We start from the raw sequence: 26,749 nt of genomic DNA, 5'->3' as shown, positions 1-26,749 counted from the left end.
CCTAGTGTGTGAGAGTTAGAGAAAGAAGGTGGTTGGGGATTTGGATTGGTTGAAGGGTTTGTTTGTTTGTTAGAGAGAGGGTCTTGCTGTGTTGTCCAGGCTGGTCTTGAACCCTTGGTTTCAAGTGATCTCAAGTAATCCTCCTGCCTCAGGCTCCCAAAGTGTTAGTATCACAGGTGTGAGCCCCCACACCTGGCCTGGGTGGAGGGTTTGTTATGTAATTTGTGTGTGTGTGTGTGTGTGTGTGTGTGTGTGTGTGTGTGTCTGTGAAAGCAGATTACAGAGGAGATGTAAACCACTTTGTTTGGCCCTGTGATTAATGGATGCCAAATAGATAAAAACACAATCTAAGAAAACACAGAACAGTATTATGGGAAGGCCTTTCTGAGGAGCAACATTTAAGCAGAGACCTGGAAGCTGTAAAGGAGCCAGCCATGCAAAGAGCCTGGAGTAGGAGATACAAGTAGAGGGAACAGCAATTGCAGAAGCCCTAGGACAGAATGGAGCTGGAGAGGTGGCAAAGGACAGATCACATAGGCCTTATGGGCTTCCCAGCTATAAAGATTTTTGCCAAGGGAGTGATATAATCAGGCTTGTATTTTTCTTCTTCTTCCTTTTTTTTTCTTTCTTTTTTTTTTTTTTTTTTGAGACAGGGTCTTGCTTTGTCACCCAGGTTGGAGTGCACAGCCCAATCTTGGCTCACTGCAACCTCCGCCTCCTATGCTCAGGTGATCCTCCACCTCAGCCTCCCAAGTAGCTGGGACTACAGCTGTGAGCCACAACACCCGGCTAATTTTTCTATTTTTTGTAGAGACAAGGTTTCACTATATTGCCCAGGCTGGTCTCAAACTTCTGAACTCAAGCAGTCCACCCACTTCAGCCCCCCAAAATTCTGCGATTACAGGCGTGAGCCACCATGCCTAGCCCAGGTTTATATTTTTATTTATTTCTCTTTTTTACCTGAGACTTAATCAGGTTTATATTTTTAAAATATCATAGCTTACTTTGGCCAAGAGAGTAGATGTAGGGTTGGAGGATAAGACTGGAAGCTGTAGAGCAGTTAGAAGACTGTTACAGTTCATGAAAAGTAGTTGCTTCTCTTGTGCCATCAGCAAGATGTAGGTTTTGAGTGTTTTTTTTTTTCAGGCAATGGTCACAGACTTGCATTAATTCACATCCATTGTAACAGAGTTGGCTAATAGGTACTGAACAGTTTTTTTTTTGAACAAATGTTATATCCTTCTTTTGACATCTTTGGTTCTGTGTTACACCAGCTGAATGAATCACTGCCTTCAAACTTTGAAAATGCAATAAATGCATCAATTCAATGCAACAAATATTTTTGAGCACCTGACATGTGTAAGGCCCTGTGTTAAGATTTGGATATTCGGGCCGGGCACAGTGGCTCACGCCTGTAATCCGAGCACTTTGGGAGGCCAAGGTGGGTGGATCACCTGAGGTCAGGAGTTCGAGACCAGCCTGGCCAACATGGCGAAACCCTGTCTCTACTAAAAATACAAAAATTAGCTAGGCATGGCGGCGTGTGCCTGTAGTCCCAGCTACTCAGGAGGCTGAGGCAGAATTGCCTGAACACGGGAAACAGAGGTTGCAGTGAGCGGGGATTGCACCACTGCCCTCCAGCCAGGGCAACAGAGTGAGACTCCATCTCAAAAAAAAAAAAAATTTTTGGATATTCAAAAATAAGTGATACTTGGTTCCAGCTATCTAGGAAATGACATTCTGAGTACCAAGCAAGCAGCCTGCCAGGGGTGAGCAGATCAGTTCCAAGATGGTCCTTTGCTTTCCTTGTGGAAGCAGAATAACCCTGCAGAGCCCTGGAAGTAGAATGGTTCCACAGACCCTATATGGGCTGCAGAGAGAAGAAAAATCAGAAAAATTCAATGTCATACATGAAAAGAGAGTTTTTATCTTCAGCTTCATTTAAGCCATGCAGCCCTGCCCCAGGAGTTAGGGCCCTGGTAACTGATTTGCTAGTGGGATGTTGTTTTTACTTCCTGATAGCTGGAATGGGAGAGGCCAGTTTAAAAAAAAAAAAAAAAAGGTCCTCTGGCTGCAAGGAGGGTTTAGAGTCAGCTCATTCATTAAAAACTGGATTCTGTGCCTGGCCGCCCCGTCTGGGATGTGAGGAGCGCCTCTGGCCGGCCGCCCCGTCTGGGAAGAAGTGAGGAGAGCCTCTGGCCGGCCGCCCCGTCTGGGAAGAAGTGAGAAGCGCCTCTGCCCGGCCGCCCCGTCTGGGAAGTGAGGAGCGTCTCTGCCCGGCCGCCCCGTCTGGGAGGCCTACCACGGAGGCCAGACGCAATGTAGGGGCTGGACATGGTGGCTCACGCCTGTAGTCCCAGCACTCTGGGAGACCGAGGCGGGTTGATCACTTGAGGCTAGGAGTTCGAGACCAGCCTGGCCAACATGGTGAAACATATGAAAAATACAACAGACAAACCAACCACCAACCCAGTGACAACAAAACAGGTCTACCCTGGAGTCATACTCTAATGTTTTCTATTTTCCTCCCTTTCTGATCCTTTATCCCGCTTTCTTTTTCTTCCTCTTCTTTCTCCTTCTTCTTTGTCAAATAGAGGATTGAGTTATTATCATTGATCCATACAAAGTCCCTCTCTCATTTGTTTTCTTTAATTCCCACCCCCCATTTCTATTCCCCGTCTTCCCATGTGCAACCTTCCTAATATGTTTGATATGCATCTTTTTGTTTGTATGTATTTTTAGAAAATGTTTATTGTTTTGTGTGCAAAAAAAATTAATGAAATTCCTTCTAGTCCTAAAAAACAAAAAAAAACAAAAAAAAAAAAAAAAAACTGGCTTCTGGGGCCAGGCGCCGTGGCTCACGCCTGTAATCCCAGCACTTTGGGAGGCCAACGCGGGCAGATCACGAGGTCAGGAGATCGAGACCATCCTGGCTAACACGGTGAAACCCCATCTCTACTAAAAATACAAAAAATTAGCCGGGTGAAGTGGCGAGCGTCTGTAGTCCCGGCTACTCTACTCGGGAGGCTGAGGCAGGAGAATGGCGGGAACCCGGGAGGCGGAGCTTGCAGTGAGCCGAGATCGTGCCACTGCACTCCAGCCTGGGCGACAGAGCGAGACTCCGTCTCAAAAAAAAAAAAAAAAAATTGGCTTCTATACCAGATGCAGTGGTTCACACCTGTAATCCCAGAACTTTGGGAGGCCAAGCTGAAAGAATTGCTTGAAGCCAGGAGATAGAGACCAGCCTAGGCAACACAGCAAGACCTCATCCCTACCAAAAAACAAAATATTTCCCACAATGGAATACCACTACCCTTCCCTTGTCAAATAAAAACAACTTCCACAAATCATGACATTTAAAATTACTTTAAATGGCTGAGCACAATGGCTTATGCCTGTAATCCCAGCACTTTGGGAGGTTGAAGTGGGAAGATCACTTGAGCCCAGGAGTTCAAGATCAGCCTGGGCAACATAATGGGGCCCTCTCTGCAAAAAATATGAAAATTAGCCAAGTGTGGTGGCATGCACCTGTAGTCTTAGCTACTCGGGAGACTAAGGTGGGAAGATTGCTTGAGCCCAGGAGTTGTAGGATGCAGTAGGCTAGGATGGTGCCACGGCACTCCAACCTGGGTGACAGAGCCAGACCCTGTTTGAAAAAATAAAACAGATTCTATTTAATTGCTCTGAGGTATGTCCTGGGCACTGGTATTTTTTTTTAAAGGTGTTTTCCAGATGATTCTAATGCACAGTCAAGATTGGAAACTACTGGTCTTGCTAGCCCCTTAAAGAGCTGCACTTGGAGCCATGGAGTAAACCATAGGGTCAAAATATAGCACCTTGTTTCCACAGATTAGATATGGTTTCCTAACCATGCACTCCCGTAGTTGCCTTTACTTTTCCTTCATAGAATTTAAAGAGTTTGGCCAGGCACGGTGGCTCATGCCTGTAATCCCAACACTTTGGAATGCTGGGGCAGGCGGATCACTTGAGGTCAGGAGTTCGAGGCCAGCCTGGCCAACATGGTGAAACCTCGTCTCTACTAAAAATATAAAAATTAGCCGGGTGTGGTGGCAAATGCCTGTAGTCCCAGCTACTTGGGAGGCTGAGACAGGAGAATCGCTTGAACCCAGGAGGTGAAGGTTGCAGTGAGCCAAGATCACGCCACTGCACTCCAGCCTGAGCAACAGAACAAGACTTCATCTCAATAAAAAATAATAATAAAAAGAGTTTGTGGCAGGGCATGGTAGATCACATCTGTAATCCCAGCACTTTAGGAGGCCAAGGCAGGAGGATCACTAGAACCCAGGAGTTTGAGACCAATCTGGGCAACGTAGTGAGACTCCATCTCTTAAAAAAAAAGTTTGTAATTTGTGTGTTTGGGTGTGTGTGTGGGTGTGTGTGTGTGTAAGGTTGCTTACTAATGTAATTCTCCCCATTGGAGTAGAAGCTTCACAACCGCCAAGCATCTGAATATCAATGCGTATCACTGTGGTTAAGAACACAACTTCTAGGGTCAGTCTGCATTTGGAATCCCAATTTCATCACTTGCTAGCTATGAGACCTTGGATAAATTTTGTAACCATTATAGGGAGGGGAACATGACACACCAGGGCCTGTCGGGGAGGTGGGGGGCAAGGGGAGGGAGAGCATTAGGACAAATACCTAATGCATGCAGGGCTTAAAACCTAGATGACAGGTTGATAGATGCAGCAAACCACCATGGCACATGTATACCTATGTAACAAGCCTACATGTTCTGCACATGTATCCCAGAACTTAAAATAAAAATAAAAAATAAAAGGTCATAAAAAAATTTGTAGCCATCTGTTTCTCAGTTTCCTCAACTGCAAAATGGGGATTGTTGCAAAATTAGAGTGGTTGTGAGAATTATATGAGATGTGATGATTCTAAAATATGTCTGCAAATTCTTCATTGCTTTTCCCCCCAAAATATGGACCTGAATTTGTGGACTTAGTGACTAATAAATAGAATATTACAGAAGTGATAATGTCTTAGAGATTAGGATATAAAAGGCACTGTGGCTTTGGAACACTTGCTGTGGGGAAGTCAGCTGCCTTGCTATGAAGACAGTCAATCAGCCTATGGAGAGGCCCATGTGGTGAGGAGCTGAGGCCTCCTGCCAATAGCCCTTCGAGGGGGTCCCTCTTAGAAGTGGACCCTCCAGGCTGGGTGCAGTGGCTCACACCTGTAATCCCAGCACTTTGGGAGGCCGAGGCACACAGATCACCTGAAGTCGGGAGTTCCAGACCAGCCTGGAGAAACCCCGTCTCTACTAAAAATACAAAATTAGCCAAGCGTGGTGGCCCATACCTGTAATCCCAGCTACTCAGGAGGCTGAGGCAGGAGAACCGCTTGAACCTGGGAGGCGGAGGTTTCGGTGAGCCAAGATCACCCCATTGCACTCCAGCCTGGGCAACAAGAGCAAAACTCCATCTCAAAAAAAAAAAAAGGTTGGGGGGACCCTACAGTCCCAGCCAGGCATTCAGATGGCAGCAATCCCTGCCGACATCCTGACGGCAACCTCCTGAGAGACCCTGAACAGAACCAACCTGCTAAAGCACTCCAGAATTCCTTACACATGGAAGCTGAGGTAATAAATGCTTGTCATTAAGCCATTACATTTTAGGGTAATTTGTTACTCAGAAATCGATAACTAATACAAGATGATAATGTAAAAGTACTTAAAACATAAACAGTAAGCACTCAGTAAATGTTGATCACTGTTGTTACAGCAATGTTCCGCTTTGTATCCTTAGCACCTAACACTTGCTACCTGGTAGGAGCCCAATATACAGCATGCAAGAAAGAATAAATGAATGTACACACAAAGTAAAAGTGAAGGATTGAGGCAATTGTCCATGGTAGTTGTTTCTGAAGTTATTTGAGCAAGGATATTTTCTTTTTCTTTTTTTTTTTTTTTTTTTTTGAGATGGAATCTCCCTCTGTCACCCAAGCTGGAGTGCAGTGGCATAATCTCTGCTCACTGCAACCTCCACCTCCTGGGTTCAGGCAATTCTTCTGCCTCAGCCTCCCGAGTAGCTGGGACTACAGGCACGTGCCACCACGCCCAGCTAATTTTTGATTCTTTAGTAGAGGCAAGATTTCACCATATTGGGCAGGCTGGTCTCAAACTCCTGACCTCGTGGTCTGCCCGCCTCAGCCTCCCAAAGTGCTGGGATTACAGGCATGAGCCACCGTGCCCAGCTAAGCAAGGACATTTTCAAAGAAAATCTTACCTCTATTTTTGGCCAGAGTTGACTCAAGAAAATGAAAACTTGGTATTTCAAATGCATGGAATTTAATACTGGGAATTGGTTACATAGACAATGGAAGTCCTGGGAAGTCAAATAGAGAAGAGTGAGGAAATCCAGAGATTAGGGCCAGGCACAGTGGCTCACAGCTGTAATCCCAGCACTTTGGGAGGCCGGTGTGGGAAGATTGCCTGAGCCCAGGAGCTTGAAACTAGCCTGGGCAACACAGTGAAACCCCATCTGTGTATAAAAAGAAATTTTTTTGGCCAGGTGTGGTGGCTCATGCCAGTAATCCCAGAACTTTTTGGGAGGCCAAGGAGGGTAGATAACTTGAGGTCAGGAATTCAAGACCAGCCTGGACAATATGGCGAAACCCTATCTCTATTAAAGATGCAAAACTTAGCTGGGCATGGTGGCATGCCCCTGTAATCCCAGCTACTTGGGAGGCTGAGGCGGGAGAATTGCTTGAGGCTACAGTGAAACTCCATCTCAAAAAAAAAAAAAAAAGATGATGAGGTTTCGCCATGTTGGCAAGGCTGTTCTCAAATTCCTGGCCTCAAGTGATCTGCCCACCTCGGCCTCCCAAAGTGCTAGGATTACAGGTGTGAGCTACCATGCCTGGCCAAATCTAAATTTTTCTCTTTCTTTCTTTCTTTCTCTTTCTTTCTTTCCTTTTTTTTTTTTGAGACGGAGTCTTGCTCTGTCACCCAGGCTGGAGTGCAGTGGCACGATCTCGGCTCACTGCAACCTCCACCTCCCAGGTTCATTATTTTTAGAATAAACTAAAAAGTTATCTCTCATCCATGTCTCCAATCACCAATAACTCATCACCAATAACTAGCTTTTATTACTTATTCTTATGTAACTTTCCAGAGTTTCTTTATGCCTGTGCTTATCAGCAAATACATATTCTTTTTATTTTTTATTTTATGTTTGTTTAGAGATAGGGTCTTGCTCTGTCATCCAGGCTGAAGTGCAATGGGGCAATCATAGCTCACTGAAGCCTTGAACTTCTGGGCTCAAGCAATCCTGCCTTAGCCTAGGAGTACAGGCATGCACCACCACACCTGGCTAATATTTTTTTGTTTGTTTCTTTGTTTAGACATGGGGGTCTCCCTATGTTAGGCTTAATTTTATTTTTTTAAATCCCCACATAAGGACATGTTTAGGATCTGCCATTTTTTTTTTTTTTTTTTTTTTTTTTGAGACGGAATCTGGCTCTGTCACCCAGGCTAGAGCACAGTGGTGCAATCTCGGCTCACTGCAACTTCTGCCTCCTTGGTTCAAGCGATTCTCCTGCCTCAGCCTCCCAAGTAGCTGGGATTACAGGTGTGCACCACCACGCCTGGCTAATTTTTGTATTTTTAGTAGAGACAGGGTTTTCATCATGTTGGCTAGGCTGGTCTCAAACTCCTGACCTCAAGCCATCCTCCTGCCTCAGCCTCCCAAAGTGCTGGGATTACAGGCATGAACCACTGAGCCCAACCTAATTTTTTTTTTTTTTAATAGACACAGCATCTCACCATGTGGGCCGGGTTGATCTTGAACTCTTGCCTCAAGCAATCCTCCCACCTCTGCCCCGCAAAGTGCTAGGATTATAGGTGTGAGCCACCTCACCCAGGCTGCTTCTATTTTTTCCGGCTAAATAACATTCCATTGCACGTATATACCACATTTTGTTTATCTATTCATCCACAGATGGACATTTGGTTTGTTTCCATTTCTTTCTTGACTATTGTGAATAGTCAAGAACTTGACAACTCTATGAGGTTAGGAAAAAACTAAACCTGAGAGAATTAAAGTAATACCTAAGAGTACACACAGCTGGTCATCATCAGATCTAGAATTAGATTCCAAAAGCTGTGCCTCTTCCTCTCTGCTATGTCACCTCCTAGTTATCACACACAGGTGCTCTACTTTTCAATACTATCTACATGAGGGGCCGTCTCTCATATGATATTAGTAAACAGATAAATAGGTACAGTCACCATGGAGGGCAATTTGGCAATGTTTGTCAAAATGATAAATGTACATGTGCAATAATAGTGCACTTGATACTAACTGTACATGTAAAAATGGTTAAGATAGTAAATTTTATGATGTGTTTTTTACCACAATGAAAAACAAATCATTTTTTAAATGACATATAGACATACCCTTTGATTCAACATTGTAACTAGATATTTATCCTATTCATATATACATATGTGGAAAATGATGTGTCTTCAAGAATATTAATAGCAATCTTTTTTGTATTAACAAAAGGTTAGCCTCACATGTCCATCAGAAGGAGGCCAGTGAAATAAATTACGCTCCACTATACAATGGAATATTAGTCAGTCCTTTAAAAGGAAGATATTTATACTGACAGGGAAAATTGCCATGATACATTGGAAAGTGTAAAACACAAGCAACTGTGTAAAAAACAGGTGGGAGGTAGGGGGTAGAAGGAGAGGGAAAGAAAAAAATATATATTTGCTTGTATGTTGATAGGCTATCTCTGAAAAGAAACCCAAGAAATTCATAACATTAGGCTGGGCCCAGTGGCTCACACCTTTAATCCCAGCAAAAACTTTGGAAGGCTAAGGCAGGAGGATTGCTTGGGCCCAGGAATTTGGGGCTATGCGCTATGACCATGCCTGTGAATAGCCACTGCATTCCAGCCTGGGCAACACAGTGAAACCCTGTCTCTAAAAAACAAACAAAAAGTGGTTAGGGGCCTTATTTTAACCTTCCAAATGCTTGAAGTCATTTGTGACCACCACCCGCACCCCCCACCACCCCCTACCCCTGGCTCCCAGCCTTCCCTTTTACCAGTGGAACAACCCCAACCTTTAACCTTCCCTCATATACCAATACAGCACCTGTTCAATCACTCTGTCTTCTCTGAGCTCTCCAAATCTTTCTTAAAATGTAGATTTACAATTGGTTCATGATATTTTAGTAAGGATTAGACATATCAAATACTGTGGAAGGATTATTGATTGACTATGTTTACACATGTCCTCCCATTAACACTTTCTCGTGTTAGCTTTTCCAAGAATACTTTATTTTGTTTTGTTTTCTGAGACAAGGTCTCACTCTGTCACCCAAGCTGGAGCGCAGTGGCATGATCTCAGCTCACTGCAGCCTCCGCCTCCTCAAGCTCAAGTGATCCTCCCACTTCAGCCTCCCAAGTATTTGGGACTACAGGCACATGCCACTACACCTGGCTAATTTTTTGTATTTTTATTAGAGAAGAGGTTTCGCCATGTTGCCCAGCTGTTCTTGAACTCCTGGGCTCAAGTCATCTACCTGCCTTGGCCCCACAAAGTGATAGGATTACAGGCATACACCACCATGCCTGGCCAGTATCTCTGTACTGAACCATCTTTCTGGAAACAAAATCATGTGGCTGATGTCCATTAAGGTATGGCCCACATCCCAGAGTTAATATGGTTTGTTTGTTTTTAATTTTTTTGTTTTTTTTAGATGGAGTCTCCCTCTGTTGCCCAGGCTGGAGTGCAGTGGTGTGATCCTCCTGCTTCAGCCTCCTGAGTAGCTGGGATTACCGGCACCCACCACCACGCCTGGCTAATTTTTTTTTTTTTTTTTTATTTTTAGTAGAGATGGGGTTTCACCATGTTGGCCAGGCTAGTCTTGAACTCCTGGCCTCAAGTGATCTGCCCACCTCAGCCTTCCAAAGTGTTAGGATTATAGGCATGAGCCACTGCGCCCTGCCTGTTGTTTTTAATTGGAAAAATATGGAATGCTTCATGAATTTGCATGTCATCCTTGTGCAAGGGCCATGCTAATCTTCTTTGTATTGTTCCAATTTTAGTATATGTGCTGCCACAGCAAGCACCAGAGCTGATGTCTTTTAAGTCAAAAAGAGATCCATGGATTGTAAACCCATCCATCTGTGGCTTGGGGAATGCTGCCAGGATACCCTCCTTTAACAGAACCCAAAGGCGAAGAGGTGAGAGAGGAACAGTGGCTCCATGTCACTGGGGAATGACACAGACCAATTTAGTCAATTCGGCAGAATATTCAGTCAATCCATATATCTGATACACTAATTATCTGCAATGCATACTAAACACCATGTCTAAGACCAGAGTTTTCACACTACGGTACTGCCTAACTAAAAAGGGGTTTTCTCCGCCAGCCTATTAATTTACTGAGAGTTCAAGACTTTAGTTAAAGATAAGGGATGGAGGCAACCCAACCCATCAGCAGCCAATCAAGAGACATTTTTCTGAGAACAAAGGTGAAAGAAGGTCAATGGAGGAGCCAGTACCCAATTCCAGATTCTAGAGGTCACAACCACTTTCAATCATTTCCTCCCAGAAGTCTTTGCTTTCTGACCCCTGGATGGCCTTGCTGTTTTACCAACAGATAGAAACCTAGGTGGATTGAATTAATTTTGCAGGCATCAATCCATCAATCACAGGCTTGTTAAATATTAATGCATCAGGCCAAAATGTCCTCAGGTTCTCCAAGAGGTATCCAGGTAACATAATTCAACTGCATTAGCAACCAGAGCTAACCTAAATACACACACACACACACACACACACACACACAGAGCTACATTGCCAGAGGATTAATTGTGTTAGGGCAATAAGATTATTTTATCCTATTTTTCAAAATACGGCTTTTGAAATTTTTTAAGTGGGATTTTAGTAAATATAGGTCACCTCTAAGTATTGTGTGATTAATTTGTATCTTAAAACTCTATGAAGAAGAAACAACTATTCTATAAAGGAGATTTTTTTTATTTCAGTGCATCAATGTAACATATAGCCATTAAGATATGAGTAGACTGGTGAGTGACCCAGAAAATATTCAGGATATATTGTAAAATGAAAAAACAATGGATACGATACAATGCCATTAAATACATAATATTTTCTTCATTTTTTTTTTCCCGAGATGAAATTTCGCTCTCGTCACCCAGGCTGGAGTGCAATGGCTCAATCTCAGCTCACTGCTACCTCCACCTCCCAGGTTCAAGTGATTCTCCTGCCTCAGCCTCCCCAGTAGCTGTGGTTACAGGCGCTTGCCACCATGCCCAGCTAATTTTTGTATGTTTAGTAGAGACAGAGTTTCACCAGGTTGGCCAGGCTAGTCTCCAATTCCTTTCCTCAGGTGATTTACCCACCTTAGCCTCCCAAAGTGCTGGGATTACAGGCGTGAGCCACCATGCCCGGTCCCATCTCTTCTATTTTAAAGAGAGGTACTTCAGCACTTTGGGAGGCCAAGGCGGGTGGATGGCTTGAGCTCAACAGTTTGAGACCAGCTTGGGCAACATGGTGAAAACCCTTCTCTACCAAAAAATACAAAAATATCTGGGTGTGATGGTGTGTGCCTGTAGTCCCAGCTACTTGGGGAGCTGAGGCAGGAGGATCGCTTGAGCCCAGGGGGTCAACACTGCAGTGAGACAAAATCTCACCACTGCACTCCAGCTTGGGTGACAAGAGTGAGACGCTGTGTCAAAAAATAAAAATAAAAAATTAGCTGGGCATGGTGGCACATGCCTATAGTCCCAGCTACTCGGGAGGCTGAAGCTGGGAGGACTGCTTAAACCCAGGAGGTTGCGGCTGCAGAGAGCCATGATCGTGCCACTGCATTTCAGCCCAGGTAACAGAACAAGATCCTATATCAAAAAAATAAATAAAAATAAAATGGAGTACTCTTGTTCAAGGTTAATTCTTCAGACCTAAGTCCCCTCCATATTCACTCACCCCCCTATCCACATCATGCCTTTCTCCTATCTTCCTGTCTGCATCTAAATAAGAATGCCAGATTTAGCAACCCTATATCAATTGCAATATTTGAGACACAAGTATATGGAAATAATTATTTTTTTTTGTTTATTTATTGTGTTGTTTGTTTGAGACAGTGTCACTATTTTGCCCAGGCTGAAGTGCAGTAGCATGATCTCAGCTCACTGCAACCTCTACCTCCCAGGTTTGAGCAATACTTGTGCCTCAGCTTCCCAAGTAGCTGGGATTACAGGCGTGCACCATCAAGCCCAACCAATTTTTGCATTTTTTATAGAGACAAGGTTTCACCATATTGGCCAGGCTGGTCTTAAACTCCTGGCCTCAAGTGATCCATCTGTCTCACCTCCCAAAGTTGCTGGGATTACAGGCATGAGCCACTGCACCCAGCCTAAAAAAAAATTTGTTATTTACCTGGAATTCAAATATAACCAAGTGTCTTGCATTTTAGGCAACCCTATATATGTAGATTCTCAGCTGTCTTTCATTCTAAGAAAATACCAAAATACACCATCATTCCCACCTCCAACTATTCATCACTCAGACACCCAGAAGGTATCTATCATGCCTGCCATACCATATCTCCTGTTGCCCTTAACAGCCCTGTTTGGGCCTGGCATGATCTGGCCTCCTTTTCTCCCCACCACCTTCACAGCTGATTGGAGGCTGGCCTAGGGGATTATTAGAACCTCCATCTCAGAACTCAGCGCCTATTCACTAGTCAGCCAAATTCCAGCTGCCCCTGAATTGCAGCAGTGTCAGTGCAATAGGAGACCCCTGGTCATAGGAGATTTGGCACCTATCACCCTTGGTTACCCTCCAGAAGTGTCAAATGCAGCCTCTGCCTAACAGTACCAGCGCTCCTCCCCATAGCCTTGATGCTCAGAGCCCCCTGGGAAAGGAACCTAGTCCCGGGCTCACTGCCATTGTCAGTGAGGTGGGGAATGTGTAATCTCTCAGGAAGAACTGGGGCATGGTAGATATTCCTGGAACACTGAGGTTCATCTCGATTATATATAACTGTACTATACTTGTTTTCCACATCTGTCTCTCCTAGACTATATACTCCTTGACAGCAAGAGCTATAATTTATGTCCACATGCTGAGAATGAGCACAATGCCTGGGTAGTTTTACCACGAATGAATGAATGAATGAACCAACAAACAAAACGGCCTACAATAAGGGATAACTAAGCAAACTGTGGTGCCTCAGCTCTGTAGGACACTACTTATCTATTTTTTGTAAGTATGTGTGTTATCTTAATACATAGAAATTTTGGTCGAGCACTGTGGCTTATGCCTGTAATCCCAACACTTTGGGAGGCAGAGGTGGTGGATCACCTGAGGTCAGGAGTTTGAGACCAGCCTGGTCAACATGGTGAAATCCTGTCTTTACTAATAATAGAAAAATTAGCCGACCGGGCGTGGTGGCTCACGCCTGTAATCCCAGCACTTTGGGAGGCCGAGGCGGGCAGATCAGGAGGTCAAGAGATCGAGACCATCCTGCCCAAAACCCCGTTTCTACTAAAAATACAAAAATTAGCTGGGTGTGGTAGTGTGCCCTGTAGTCCCAGCTACTCGGGAGGCTGAGGCAGGAGAATCGCTTGAATCCAGGAGGCAGAGGTTGCAGTAAGCCAAGATCGCGCCACTGCACTCCAGACTGGTTATAGAGTGAGACTCTGTCTCAAAAAAAAAAAAAAAAAAAAAAAAAATTGGCCGGGTGTGGTGGCTCACGCCTGTAATCCCAGCACTTTGAGAGGCTGAGGCAGGCGAATCACGAGGTCAGGAGATTGAGACCATCCTGGCTAACACGATGAAACCCTGTCTCTACTAAAAATACAAAAAAAAAAAAAATTAGCTGGGCATGGTGGCAGACGCCTGTAGTCCCAGCTACTCAGGAGGCTAAGGCAGGAGAATGGCGTGAACCCGGGAGGCGGAGCTTGCAGTAAGCCGAGATTGTGCCACAGCACTCCAGCCTGGGTGACAGAGCGAAACTGTCTCAAAAAAAAAAAAAAAAAAAAAAAAAAAAAATTAGCCAGGTGTGGTGGTACATGCCTATAATCCCAGCTACTCGGGAGGCTAAGGCAGGAGAATCAATTAAACCTGGGAGGCGGAGGTTGCAGTGAGCCAAGATTGCGCCATTACACTCCAGCCTGGGCAACAAGAGTGAAACTCTGTCTCCAAAAAATAAATAAATAAATAACGAGTAAATAAAATAAAATCTATGGTCAGACCACAGTCAAGACTGGCAGAAAATTTGGAGTCATAAATAATTTAGAGACTAGTACTTAGCACAAGATTTATCTACAAATTTGCTCAATTTCAAAATAAATATTTGTATGCAGCTAAGAATCCAGAGGGACTTTAGCCTCTGAAGCACTGGAATAAGTAAACCTGCAGGCCTCAGAATTTGAGCTCCTTTTAAAATTGGCTCAGCACAGGTCATCAGGACCTCCTGAGACTATGTCACGGTGCATTCTTAACCTTTAAATCAAAAAAAAAAAAAAAAATTTGGGCACGGTGGCTCACACCTGTAATCCCAGCACTTTGGGAGGCCAAGGTGGGTGGATCACCTGAGGTCAGGAGTTCGAGACCAGCCTGGCCAACATGGCAAAATCCTGTCTCTACTAAAAATACAAAAATCAGCCAGACTTGGTGGTGCACTTCTGTAGTCCCAGCTACTCGGGAGGCTGAGGCAGAGGAATGGCTTGAACCTGGGAGGTGACGGTTGTAGTGAGCTGAGATCATGCCATCGCACTCCAGCCTGGGTGGCAAAGTGAGACTCTGTCTCAGTAAATAAATAAATAAATAATAAAAATAAATTTGCTCAAGCTAAAAGATTTTCCTTTTCAGAGGGCACTGTTTACTTCACACTCTAATGTGACAGAAATCCTACCTATTCAACACAAATTGAGAGGAACATCTAGCCATGACATGGTTTCAGCAATAAAGACCAAAAGTATGTCCTTCATTCTCCCAGATAATCCCCGTTGTTTTTTTGCATTTCATGTTTGAATTCAGACCATATTTGAGTGCTAGCCTAGTTCACAGAACTGTAACTCCATAGATATAGGTTAATATCTTCCCAAACTTTTCATCGTGATCCTTCCCTAAAACCTTTGTTAGCTCCTGGTTGTCCAATCCAAATTCCTCAACCATCACATTCCCACAGAAGATAATTTCAACCTGCCCTTCCAATCTTTTATTAATCTCTTCTGCTTTAACTGCATTTGCCTCTGGTGTTTTACTCGTATAAATGCCTAATTCAAGCCCTCCTTCCCTTGCAAACTTCTCAGGTCCTCCCTATCAGAAGACTTTGGGAGCTGTCCTTCAAATTCCTCTGAATAGCTTTTACTCTGCACCTTTCTTTGGCCCTTACCATTTTTCTGGCTTGTATTGTTAATATCCTTTACATGCGTTCATCTGGCATTTGGCATTCGCAAGTAGAAAATGTCATCGCTGAAGGTGGAACGAACCAGCCAGCTCATCTTCACAAGATGGGTCAATGTACCATCAGGTAGGGTCAGAAATTCAATCTGGTACATTCCCATTACCTGAGTGGCATCTTAAAATTTCCAGAAATAACACCATGCTCAGATTTAAGGGACCGAATCATGTTAACCAAAACCTCCCAAGGATGACTTATAAACCAGAATATGCTCTTATTTTGCAGTGGGAGTGGCCATTTATATACGCTACTATCCTTCTAATGAAAACCAAATTACGGATAAAGACGTTTCTAGTGAGCAGAGACAAGAAGATAGAAAGGAATTGGCTCCATAACCATGTGCTCATGATCTATTGCTGCTATAACAAATTACTACAACCTTAGTGGCTAACAACAAACAAATTTACTTTTTTTTTCCTTCTTGTTTTCCTCAGACCTCTCAAGCCTGGGTAAATTTACTCTCTTACAGCCGTGTAGGTTAGAAGTCTGATTTTAGTCTCACTGGACTAAAATCAAGATGTTGGTAGGGCTGTGTTCCTTTCTGGAGGCTCTCAGTTTCTTTCCTTTCCCAGCTTCCCAGGCCCTCACACTCCGTAGCTCATGGCCTCTTCCCCTATCTTCAAAGCCAGCCTTGAATCCTTATTATACATCACATCTCACCAATCTCCACTTTTCCTTAATTTGCCTGCTTTTAAAAAACCCTTGTTATGGCCAGGCACGGTGGCTCACACCTGTAATCCCAGCATTTTGGGAGGCCGAGGAGGGTGGATTACTTGAGTTCAGGAGTTTGAGACCATCCTGGCCAACATGGTGAAATCCCGTCTCTACTAAAAATACAAAAATTAGCTGGGTGTGGTGGCAGGCACCTGTAGTCCCAGCTACTCGGGAGGCTGAGGCAGGAGAATCGCTTGAACCCAGGAAGAAGACGTTGCAGTGAGCCAAGATTGTGCCACTGCACTCCTGCCTGGGTGACAGAGGGTGACTCTGTCTCAAAAAAGAAAAAAAAAAAATTAGATTTCCCACTATTTCCCACTCTACCTTGTTTCTCTGGAGTGTGTTTCCGCAGTTCCTTTATGCAGATGTAAGCAAAATTATCCTCATTTTTACACAGAACGTACCATCTTAAAAAGTTTTGAACTTTGCATTTTTTTTTCACTTAAAAATACATCCTTGGCCAGGTACAGTGGCTCAAGCTTGTAATCCCAGTACTTTGGGAAGCTGAGGCAGGGGGATTGCTTAAGCCTGGAAGTTCGAGATCAGCCCACACAACATGGCAAAACCCTGTCTCTACAAAAGCAAGAAAAATTATCCAGGCGTGGTGGTGCACACCTGTAGTCCCCTTTACTCAGGGGACTGAGGTGGGAGGATCACTTGAGCCCAAGAGGTGGAGGTTGCAGTAAGCTCTGATTGTGCCACTGCACTCCAGTCTGGGTGACAGAACAAGCCCCTATCTCTAAAAAGAAAAAAAAATGGCATTTTACATATAAGGTAACCATAAGTCCTGTTTTGTTTGGGACTTATAACACATAACAAACCCTGTTATGTGTTATGCCTGCTTTTTAAGTGTTTGGATGAGAAATTATATGATCACTCTTTTTTTTTTCTTTATTTTACTCTTAGTTCTGGGATACAAGTGCAGAATGTACAGGTTTGTTACATAGGTATACATGTGCCATTGTGGTTTGCTGCACCTATCAAGCCATCCTCTAGGTGTTAAGCCCTGCATGCATTAGGTATTTATCTTAATGCTCTCCCTCCCCTTGCCCCCTACCCCCTGACCTATGTGTGATGTTCCCCTCTCTGTGACCATGCGTTCTCATTGTTCAACTCCCACTTGTGAGTGAGAACATATGGTGTTTGGTTTTCTGTTCCTGTGTTAGTTTGCTGAGAAGGATGGTTTCCAATTTCATCCATGTCCCTTCAAAGGACATGAGCTCATTGTTTTTTATGGCTGTATAGTATTCTATGGTGTACATGTGCCATATTTTCTTTATCCAGCCTATCATTGATGGGCATTTGAGTTGGTTCCAAGCCTTTGCTATTGTTAATAGTGCTGCAATAAACATATGTGTGCATGCATCTTTATAGTAGAACGATTCATAATCCTTTGGGTATATACCCAGTAATGCGATTGCTGGGTCAAATGGTATTTCTGGTTCTAGATCCTTGAGGAATCACAACATTGTCTCCCACAATGGTTGAACTAATTTACACTCCCATCAACAGTGTAAAAGCATTCCTATTTCTCCACAGCCTTGCCAGCATCTTTGTTTCCTGACTTTTTAATAATCACCATTCTAACTGGCATGAGATGGTATCTCATTGTGGTTTTGATTTGCATTTATCTAATGACCAGTGATGATGAGCTTTTTTTCACTTTTGTTGGCTGCATAAATGTCTTCTTTTGAGAAGTGTCTGTTCATATCCTTTGCCCACTTTTTGATAAGGTTGTTTGTTTCTTTCTTGTAAATTTGTTTAAGTTCCTTGTAGAGTCTGGATATTGGACCTTTGTCAGATAGGTAGATTGCAAAAATTTTCTCCCATTCTTAGGTTGCCTGTTCACTCTGATGATAGTTTCTTTGTTGTGCAGAACCTCTTTAGTTTAATTAGATCCCCTTTGTCAATTTTGGCTTTTGTTGCAATTGCTTTTGATGTTTTAGTCATGAAGTCTTTGCCCATGCCTATGTCCTGAATGGGATTGCCTAGGTTTTCTTCTAGGGTTTTTATGGTTTTGGGTTTTACATTTAAGTCTTTAATCCATCTTGAGTTAATTTTTGTATAAGGTGTAAGGAAGAGGTCCAGTTTCTGTTTTCTGCAAATGGCTAGCCAGTTTTCCCAGCACCATTTCTTAAATAGGGATTCCTTTCCCCCATTGCTTATTTTTGTTAGGTTTGTCAAAGATCAGATGGTTGCAGATGTGTGGTGTTATTTCTGAAGTCTCTGTTTTGCTCCATTGTTCTATATATCTGTTTTAGTATCAGTACCATGCCGTTTTGGTTACTGTAGCCTTGTAGTATAGTTCGAAGTCAGGTAGCGTGATGCCTCCAGCTTTGTTATTTTTGCTTAGAATTTTCTTGGCTATACAGGTTCTTTTTTGGTTCCATATGAAATTTAAAGTAGTTTTTTCTAACTCTACAAAGAAAGTCAATGGTAGCTTGATGGGAATAGCATTGAATCTATAAATTACTTTGGGCAGTATGGCCATTTTTTTTGTATCTTTAGTAGAGAAGGGGTTTCACCATCTTGGCAAGGCTGATCTCAAACTCATGACCTCATAATCCACGCACCTCGACCTCCTAAAGTGCTGGTATTACAGGCATGAGCCACCACGCCCAGCCTGAGAATTCTTTTCTTTAAGAATGTTGAATATTGGCCCCCACTCTCTTCTGGCTTGTAGGGTTTCTGCAGAGAGATCTGCTGTTAGTCTGATGGGCTTCCTTTTGTAGGTAACCTGACCTTTCTCTCTGGCTGCCCTTAACATTTTTTCCTTCATTTCAACCTTGGAGAATCTGACTATTATGTGTCTTGGGGTTGCTCTTCTTCAGGAGTATCTTAGTGGTGTTTCTGTATTTCCTGAATTTGAATGTTGCCCTGTCTTGCTAGGTTGGGGAAGTTCTCCTGGATAATATCCTGAAGTGTGTTTTTCAACTTAGTTCCATTCTCCCCGTCAGTTTCAGGTACGCCAGCCAATCGTAGGTTTGATTTTTCACATAGTCCCATATTGCTTGGAGGCTTTGTTCGTTCCTTTTCATTCTTTTTTCTCTAATCTTGTCTTCACACCTTATTTCAGTGAGGTGATCTTCAATCTCTGATATGCTTTCTTCCACTTGATCAATTCGGCTATTGATATTTGTGTATGCTTTATGAAGTTCTCATGCTGTGTTTTTCAGCTCCATCAGGTCATTTATGTTCTTCTCTAAACTGGTTATTCTAGTTAGCAGTTCCTATAACCTTTTATCAAGGTTCTTAGCTTCCTTGCATTGGGTTAGAACATGCTCCTTTAGCTCAGAGGAGTTTGTTATTACCAACCTTCTGAAGCCTACTTCTGTCAATTTGTCAATCTCATTCTCGGCCCAGTTTTGTGCCCTTGTTAGAGAGGAGAGGAGTTGCGATCATTTGGAGAAGAGGCATTCTGGTTTTTGGAATTTTCAGTGTTTGGGGGCTGGTTTTTCCTCATCTTCGTGGATTTATCTACCTTTGATTTTTGAGGCTGATGACCTTTGGATGGGGTTTTTGTGTGAGGGTCTTTTTTGTTGATGTTGGTGTTGTGCTTTCTGTTTGTTAGTTTTTCTTCTAACAGTCAGGCCCCTGTTCTGCAGGTCTGCTACAGTTTGCTGGAGGTCCACTCCAGACCCTGTTCACCTGGGTATCACCAGTGGAGGCTGCAGAACAGCAAAGATTTCTGACTGCTCCTTCCTCCAGAAGTAGTTTCGTCCTAGAGGGGCACTGGCCTGAGGCCAGACGGAGCTCTCCTGTATGAAATGTCTGTCGACCCCTGTTGGGAGGTGTCTCCCAGTCAGGAGGCACCGGGGTCAGGGACCCACTTGAGGAGGCAGTCTGCCCTTAGCAGAGCTGGAGCACTGTGTTTTTGTGTGTGTGTGTGTGACAGAGTCTGACTCTGTCGCCCAGGCTAGAGTGCAGTAGAACGATCTTGGCTCACTGCAACCTCCGCCTCCTGGGTTCAAGCGATTCTCCTACCTCAGCCTCCTGACTAGCTGGGATTACAGGCATGTGCCACCATGCCTGGCTAATTTTTGAATTTTTAGTAGAAACGGGGTTTTGCCATGTTGGCCAGGCTGGTCTCAAACTCCTGACTGCAGGTGATCCACCTGCCTCAGCCTCCCAAAGTGCTAGGATTACAGGTGTGCGCCACTGCACCCAGCCAATTATATGATCACTCTATATGGGGTTTGCAGCCCACTTTTTTTTTTTTTTTCCACACAGGGTTACACTCTGTTTCCTGGACTGGAGTGCAATGGTGTGATATCTGTTGCCTCCCCCGTTTTTTTTTTTTTTTTTTTGAGATGTAGTCTTGCTGTGTCGCCCAGGCTGGAGTGCAGTAACGCAATCTCCACTCACTGCAAGCTCCGCCTCCTGGGTTCACGCAATTCTCCTGCCTCAGCCTCCAGAGTAGCTGGGACTACAGGCGCCCGCCACCATGCCCAACTAATTTTTTGTATTTTCAGTAGACATGGGGTTTCACCATGTTAGCCAGGATAGTCTCGATCTCCTGACCTCGTGATCTGCCCGCCTCAGCCTCCCAAAGTGCTGGGATTACAGGTGTGAGCCACCACGCCCAGCCCACTTTTTATTGATTACAAATTATAGGAAGTTTTAGAAGCTGTGTCCATAGTTGACTAGTTAATAAATATTTCTTGATTGAGCCACTATGGGTCTCAGGTTATAGTGAAATATATAATAATGTACAAATGGTCTCGAGCCTATTGTTAATCTTGAAAATTAACTGGAATGTGTTATTTATCCACCTCACAGAAGTGCTCAGAAATAAATAATAAATTATCAATTATATTTGAAGGTGCTACTTTGTTTTGGAAAACAAGTTGGCTACAACAATTTATTTTTTGTTCTTTTAGAGACAGGGTCTCACATTCACAGGCTGGTGTGCAGGGGCATGTGGAATGAGTATAACTCACTACAGTCTGGAACTCCTGAGCTCAAACCATTCTCCTGCCTCAACCTCTGGAGTAGCTGGTACTACAGCATACACCATCATGCTCAGCTAATTTTTCTTCTTCTTCTTCTTCTTTCTTCTTCTTCTTCTTCTTCTTCTTCTTCTTCTTCTTCTTCTTCTTCTTCTTCTTCTTCTTCTTCTTCTTCTTCTTTCTTTTCTTCTTCTTTCTTCTTCTTCTCCTCCTCCTCCTCCTCCTTCTTCTCCTCCTTCTCCTCCTTCTCCTTCTTCTTCCTTCTTTCCTCTTCCTCTTCCTCTTCCTCTTCTTTTTATTCTTCCTCTTTTATTATCACCATTGTTAAGCACACTCAGCTAATTTAAAATATTTTTTTGGAAAGAGAGGGTCTCGCTACTATGCTCAGACTACTCTTGAATTCCTGGCCTCAAGCAATCCTCCTGCCTTTGTCTCCCAAGGTGCTGGAATTACAGGCGTGAGCCACTGCACAGGGCCAAGAAATTTATTTCACATACATATTTACACAGATATTCAAATGTGATTATTAGAAGCTATCCATTGTAACATTTAATAGCAAAAACTGGAAAAAAACAACATGAATGTTCATTAAGAGGGGACTGGTTAAATAAGGCACCCAATAAAATGCTATGCACCCATTAAAAAGAATGGGGCATCAAGAGGACAAGAAGATGAGCCGGGCGCTGTGGCTCACGCCTGTAATCCCGGCACTTTGGGAGGCCGAGGCAGGCAGATCACGAGGTCAGGAGATCGAGACCACACTGAAACCCCGTCTCTACTAAAAATACAAAGAATTAGCCAGGCGCAGTGGGGGGCCGCCTGTAGTCCCAGCTACTCTGGAGGCTGAGGCAGGAGAATGGCGTGAACCCGGGAGGCGGAGCTTGCAGTGAGCCGAGATCGCGCCACTGCACTCCAGCCTGGGCGACAGAGCGAGATTCCGTCTCAGAAAAAAAAAAAAAAAAAAGGAGAGAAGAAGAAGAGGAGCCACAGACTGGGAGAGAATATTTGCAAAAGACATGTTTCATGGCTTTCCTTTTACCTCATTGCATTCCTGAGAGCAAGATGGGTCACCCGCAGCTGTACCAGAGCCACCTGCAAAAATTCGGCCAGGGTTCTCGCTTTCATGGCATCTGTTCAGACCTGCACAGTCTGATCCAGAAATATGGCCACAATATGTACCTCCAGTGTTTCCATAGGTATGTGAAGGATATAGGTTTCATTAAGTTGGACTAAGTGATCTTCCTTGAATGGATTATCCAAGGCATCCACCCAATAAAAAACCATGATTGTTCTTTGTACATAAAATAAACATTTAAAAACTACAACTACAAAAAAAAAAAAACACCTTTCATAAAGGACTGTTATCCAAGCTATACAAAGAACCCTGAAAACTCAACAATAAGAAAATGAACAACTGGATTTTAAAAGTGGGCAAAAAAACCTGAACAAACGTCTCACCTAGGAAGAAATACGGATGACAAGTAAGCATATTAAAAGATGTCCAGGCCAGGTGCGGTGGCTCACGCTTGTAATCCCAGCACTCTGGGAGGCAGGCGGATAACAAGGTCAGAAGTTCGTGACCAGCCTGACCAATATAGTGAAACCCGGTCTCTACTAAAAACACAAAAATTATCTGGGCATGGTGGCAGGCGCCTGTAATCCCAGCTACTCAGGAGGCTGAGGCAGGAGAATCGCGTGAACCCGGGAGGCAGAAGTTGCAGTGAACAGAGATCGTGCCACTGCCCTCCAGCCTGGGCGACAGAGTGAGACTCCGTCTCAAAAAAAATAAAATAAAATAAAATAAATTAAAGATGTCCAACATCCTAAGTCATTAGGGTATTGCAAATGAAAACGAGATACCTCCACACACCTATTAGCATGGCCAAAATCCAGAACACTGACAGCACCAAATGCTAGCACGGAAGTGAAAAAATAAGAGCTCTCATTCACTGCTGGTGGGATGTAAAATGGCACAGCCTCTTTGGAAGACAGTTGGCAGTTTCTCACAAAATGAACATACTCTGTCCTGAGTTCCCAGGAGTAAAAATGAAAAAATAAATAAATAAATAATTCTAACCATATGATCCACCAATCACACTCCTTTATATTTATCCAAATTAATTGAGAACTTATGTCTATATGAAAACTTGTTTATATTTATAGCAGCTCTATTCATAATTGCCAAAACTCGGAAGTAATCAAGATGTCCTAAAGTAGATGAATGGATAAATAAACTGTGGTACATCAGACAATGGAATATTATTCAGCACTGAAAGGAAATGAGCTATTGAGCCACAAAAAGCCAGGGAGGACCTTTAAACTCATACTACCAAGTGAAAGAAGCAGGTGTGAAAAGCCTACATACTGTATAATTCCAGCTATATGACATTCTAGAGAATGCAAAACTATGGAGACAGTGAAAAGATTAGTGGTTGCCAAGGGCTAAGCGGAAGTAGGGTTGAATAGGCAGAGCACAGGGGATCATTAGGGCAGTGAACTACTCTGAATGATACTACAATGATGGACAAATGTGGGTTTTTTGTTTTTGGCTTTGGTTTTTTTTTGAGACAGAGTCTCGCTCTGTTGCCCAGGCTGGAGGACAGTGGTGCAATCTCAGCTCACTGCAACCTCAAGCTTCCAGATTCAAGCAATTCTCCTGTCTCAGCCTCCCGAGTAGCTGAGACTTACAGAAGCACATCACCACACCCAGCTAATTTTTGTATTTTTAGTAGAGATGGGGTTTCACCATATTGGTCAGGCTAGTCTCGAACTCCTGACCTCGGGTGATCCACCCACCTTGACTTCCCAAAGTGCTGAGATTACAGGCATGAGCCACTGCACCTGGCCAAATGTGTTTATTATATGTATAGAATGCACAACACCAAGAGTGAACCCTAACGTAAAGTAGACTTTCGATGACAACGATGTGTCAATGTAGGTTCATCAATTGTAACAAATATACCACTATGCTGGGGGATATTGATACTGGAGAAGGTTGTGCATGTTTGGGGATAGAGGTTATAATATTAATAGGAACTCTGTACTTTTTGCTGTGAACCTAAAATTGCTCTAAAAAATAAAAGTTTATGGCCAGGTGTGGTGGCTCACGCCTGTAATCCCAACACTTTGGGAGGCTGAGGAGGGTGGATCCCTTGATGACAGAAGTTTGAGACAAACCTGGCCAACATGGCAAAACCCTTTCTCTACTAAAAACACAAAAATTAGCCAGGCATGGTGGCACATTCCTGCAACCCCAGTTACTTGGGAGGCTGAGGCAGGAGAATCACTTGAACCCAGGAGACGAAGGTTGCAGTCATCCAACATAGTGCCATTGCACTCCAGCCTGGGCAATAGAGACACACTCACAAAAAAAAAAAAAAAAAAAGAAGGCCAGCCTGGCCAACATGGTGAAACTCCATCTCCACTAAAAAATACAAAAATTAGCCGGGCGTAGTGGCACATCCCTGTAATCCCAGCTACTCAGGAAGCTGAGGCAGGAGAATCGCTTGAATCCAGGAGGTGAAGGTTGCAGTCAACCAAGATTGTGCCACTGCACTCAAGCCTGGGCAACAGAGCAAGACTCCGTATCAAAAATAAATAAATAAATAAAAGTGTATTCTATTATTATTTTTTGAGACAGTGTCTTGCTCTGTCACCCAAGCTGGAGTGCAGTGGCACAATCAGGGCTCACTGCAGCCTCGACCCCCTGGGTTCAAGTGACCCTCCTGCCTCAGCCTTCCCAGTAGCTGGGACTACAGGTGTGCCACCATGCCCGGTTAGTTTTTAAATTTTTTTTTGTAGAAACGGGGTCTTCCTATGTTAACCAGGCTGGAAAATTAGAATTAAAATTAAAGTTAAAAATTTTATTTTTAAAAAGAGAGAGAGCACATTGCTAAGAGCCATCCCACCCAAGACATAATAAATGTTGGGTGAATAAAGGAAACTCAAAATCATGCTTTGTGATTCTACTTTGTAGAAAGAGAGAGAGAGAAAAAGAATTGGGTACGTATAAATATGCTTAGAACATTAATGGAAGGGCATAAAAACACTTCCCAACAGAGGCTTCTTCTGGGGAGTGGGTTAGAGAATCGGGAGTGGGCAACTTTTACTTCCTTTGCTGTATAGATTAAAATTTTCATATGAGCATGTAGTTCTTCCATTTTTTTCCATGATTCCTTGCTTTAATTAAGTAATACATTGATATATTTTCTTTTCTTTTTCGAGACGGAGTCTTGCTCTGTCGCGCAGGCTGGAGTGCAGTGGCGTGATCTCGGCTCACTGCAAGCTCCGCCTCCCGGGTTCAAGCCATTCTCCTGCCTCAGCCTCTCGAGTAGCTGGGACTACAGGCGCCCACCACTGCCCCCAGCTTATTTGTTTGTGTTTTTAGTAGAGACGGGGTTTCACCATGTTAGCCAGGAGGCTCTCGATTTCTTAACCTCGTAATCCCCCCGCCTCGGCCTCCCAAAGTGCTGGGATTACAGGCGTGAGCCACCACGCTCGGCCCATTGATATATTTTCTTTGCAAAATATTCTTTTTTCCAATTTTTGAGACCGAGTCTCGCTGTTGCAGTGGCACGAGTGCAGTGGCACGATCACAGCTCACTGCAGACTTGATCTCCTGGGATCAGGAGGTCCTCATGCCTCAGCCTCCCAAGTAGCTTGGACCACTGCAGGTCTGTGCCACCATGCCTGGCTAAATTTTTAGTTTTGTTTGTTGTACAGATGAGGTCTTGCCATGTTGCGCAAGGCAACTACTGGGCTCAAGCGACCCTCCTGCCGCCGCCTCCCAAAGTGCTGGGATTACAGGCGTGAGCCACCATGCCTGCCTCTGCAAAATATTCTAACAATTCAGATAAGATTAAATTGCCCTTGACCTCCCTCCACCCCGTCCCACTCCCCTCCCAGGAGATGACCACTTCTGGCCGTTTATTTGTATCTTTCTTCCATCATTGTTAAAAAGTGTATGTGAATCCCTTTGAGCTGCTTGAATCTGTGTTTATTATTAGTTGTAAAAGTCCCCAGTGACCACAGAAATGCTTCTTATGGGGAAAGGGAAGTTTTAAAATAGGGGAGCAACAATATTTGTCATAAACTTGCCCAGCGGCAGGGAAAACCCCAGGTCTTTTTTAGATCTCAAAGAGCAGGAGAAGGATAGCTTAATGTGACTGTTCAGAGGCTGGGAGTGGACAAAGAAAGGAAGCCCAGAACAATAGGGTCCTTCCATGTCTGCCCTTCTGGAGGTGGGGCTGCAGCAGTAAGTGTGGAATTAGTTTAAGTCAGTATAATTTAGGGATTAGGAAGTCACCAGAGTTAAACTTTTAAATCTTTACTTTGAACTCTTTTATTTTATTTTTACTTTTTTTTTTGAGATGGGGTCTCGCTCTGTCACCCAGGCTGGAGTGCACTGGTGAGATCACAGCTCACTGCAGCCTTGACTTCCCGGGCTCGGGCAGTCCTCCTGCTTCAGCGTCCCAAGTAGCTACAGACATGTGCCACCATGCCCTGTTGCCCAAGACTGGTCTCCAGCTCCTGGGCTCAGGGGATCCTTCCGCCTTGGCCTCCCAAAGTGCTAAGATTACAGGCATGAGCCACCACGCCCAG

The 26,749-nt window shown here is 43.9% G+C and overlaps 1 non-coding gene across 1 annotated transcript; it reads right to left on the bottom strand.

The window, feature by feature from the left end:
* Positions 1-10,009: 10,009 nt before the first annotated feature.
* LOC115838523 lies at positions 10,010-10,116 on the bottom strand. Its single transcript, XR_004033538.1, has one exon. It is a non-coding gene; the product is annotated as a U6 spliceosomal RNA (small nuclear RNA).
* Positions 10,117-26,749: the final 16,633 nt, after the last annotated feature.

Source organism: Nomascus leucogenys, chromosome 14, assembly GCF_006542625.1.
Source record: "Nomascus leucogenys isolate Asia chromosome 14, Asia_NLE_v1, whole genome shotgun sequence".
Classification (NCBI taxonomy): Eukaryota; Metazoa; Chordata; class Mammalia; order Primates; family Hylobatidae; genus Nomascus; species Nomascus leucogenys.
Note: the sequence above shows the minus strand (reverse complement) of the source record. Positions and strands in the feature narration are given on the sequence as shown.